The sequence below is a fragment of the Glycine soja genome, chromosome 14, assembly GCF_004193775.1.
Source record: "Glycine soja cultivar W05 chromosome 14, ASM419377v2, whole genome shotgun sequence".
Taxonomy (NCBI): Eukaryota; Viridiplantae; Streptophyta; class Magnoliopsida; order Fabales; family Fabaceae; genus Glycine; species Glycine soja.
The window spans coordinates 10726392-10728554 of NC_041015.1; the positions used below are offsets into that span (position 1 = coordinate 10726392).

Genomic DNA, 2163 nt, shown 5'->3' on the forward strand with positions numbered 1-2163 from the left:
AATGGTATGACAAACAGCACTGCCTACACACGAATTAGCTTTCGAGGTCGAGAAGTCTCAATTTCACTACAGGATTTGTGAATCAATTTTGGGCTAGGCCACCTCGAATGGCGTGAGCCGCATGCAGGGAGACCCACACGTACAGTTTTAGGGGGATCTAGTCAAAAGACTGGTCGATGCCCACCCAACTAGAGGGACTGAGGAATTAGTAGAGTGCAAAACTTATCTTCAAGCTTTACCTTATTTTGATCATTTAGAGGGTGATTGCGGAGTCACTGAATGAAGTCCTCCGTTTCTTTCGGAGGTGTTAACCTGTAGTGAGGCAAAGATGACTAAGTTACATATGGAATATGGCGATGACAACATCATGTCGTAGAAGGAGATAACAGGTGGAGCTAATGATCCACTAAGACTAACTTATCTACAACTTCATCCCCGAGCAGCTCAAATGGATGTGTGAATGCAAGATGCCAATGGAATGATAGGTCGGACAAAGGCTATGGCTGCTTCCTTCCCACCGCATCCTTCCTTGTGTGCCAGAGATATGAAGCGAGTGCACCATAAAAGAATGGGAACTGGGTCAATCTATTCTATGGCGAAGCATCCGAAGCATAAGTGCACACTCACACGACCTTTGCCGAGAGATAGAAGCATTATGTAGAATCGGTGAACTACACTTGCTTCTAGATAAATGTATGGAATAGAGGGCTCGTGGTACCTGCTACCTGCCCTTCCTCCTCTGCTTTGAGAATCGTGTGAACAGAGAGTGGGCAGAAGGGAATGAGGTCCTCATACAGAGTTGCACACTTACTTGAGCAGTGCGGAAGACTGGGGAATGGGTTAAGTAAACTCCCCTAGAGCCAAAAAAATAATACACGAAGCTTTACTTGGATAGGGCTTTGATTGCTATTTTTTTTCTTAGTGATTGGAAATTAGGGCGCCTGGGTATGTTACAAAAAGGGAAGGCAAAGGTAGTACTTTGAATAGTGAAACGAAGGGCTAAATAGTGCCAGTGATTCTCTGAGCCGGTTTGGATTTTCAATGCCTCGGGAAACTGGTTGAGATAGATTAGATGACAACACCTTTTTCCTCTCTTCCTTACCAGGAAGCCAATCTTAACTTATGGCCTTCACCTGCCGCCCGGCCCGGAAATAGAACCCAGCCCCCTTTTGATCCATTTATTTTTGCAAGTAGGGAGGGATCCAGAGCTAATCCTCCTGTATATTGCATAACCGAAAAAAGCTATAAGCAAAGTACCAAAGGCGTCCTCTGCCCGGTGACTAAGAAATTGGTTTGTGCTTTGAAGTGATGAGGTCGCAAAGAGGGAAGTAGGGCTCCTATTGAAAGGCTTCCCCCCCCCCCCTCAAAAGGCGACCATTTTTTAATACTAGTTGTTACGTTATGCTGCCATTTTTCCAATATCATTGAATAGCATGGCCTGTCTGGGGCTAAGGTAACTTAAGTGGGAGAGTCGTGTTATAAGTGACCTTATTGCACGGTTCAGAGAACACTTATGTATGTGATGCAAGTGAACATGTACGAAAAAGCTGTATCTAGGGTGAGTTCTTCGTTCCATCGTCAACCCTATCTATGTTTCTATGATGGCCCAAGAACATGCTCATTCTTCAGCCGTAGAGAGACTTTTGAATTGCGAGGTACCATTATGGGCTCAATATATACGAGTGTTATTCCGTGAAATAACTCGAATTTCAAATCATTTGCCTACTTTAACTACTCATGCTATGGATGTGGGAGCATCAACTCTGTCCCTATGGGCTTTTGAGGAGTGGGAGAAATTGTTGGAATTCTATGAAAGAGTCTCGGGAGCTAGGATGCATGCCAGTTTCATACGACCAGGTAGAGTGGCACAAGATCTGCCTCTTGGCTTATGTCAAGATATTGATTGCTTCACACACCAATTTGCGTCTTGTATCGACGAATTAGAAGAGGTGTCAACTGGCAACCGTATCTAGAAACAACGATTAGTGGATATTGGTACTATCACTGCACAACAAGCAAAGGATTGGGGATTCAGTGGTGTAATGTCAAGAGGTCGTGCGACATGAAGAAATTGATAGCAATATGGGGGGAGTTCCCATCTGGCAACAACGGTTCTACCTGACCCTACTTAAGCATGCATATTATGTCAGTGAAGACTTGGGG

The 2163-nt window shown here is 44.6% G+C and overlaps 1 pseudogene; it reads right to left on the reverse strand.

Moving 5' to 3' along the window:
- Positions 1 to 240: 240 nt before the first annotated feature.
- Positions 241 to 1650, reverse strand: LOC114384840 (annotated as a pseudogene).
- Positions 1651 to 2163: the final 513 nt, after the last annotated feature.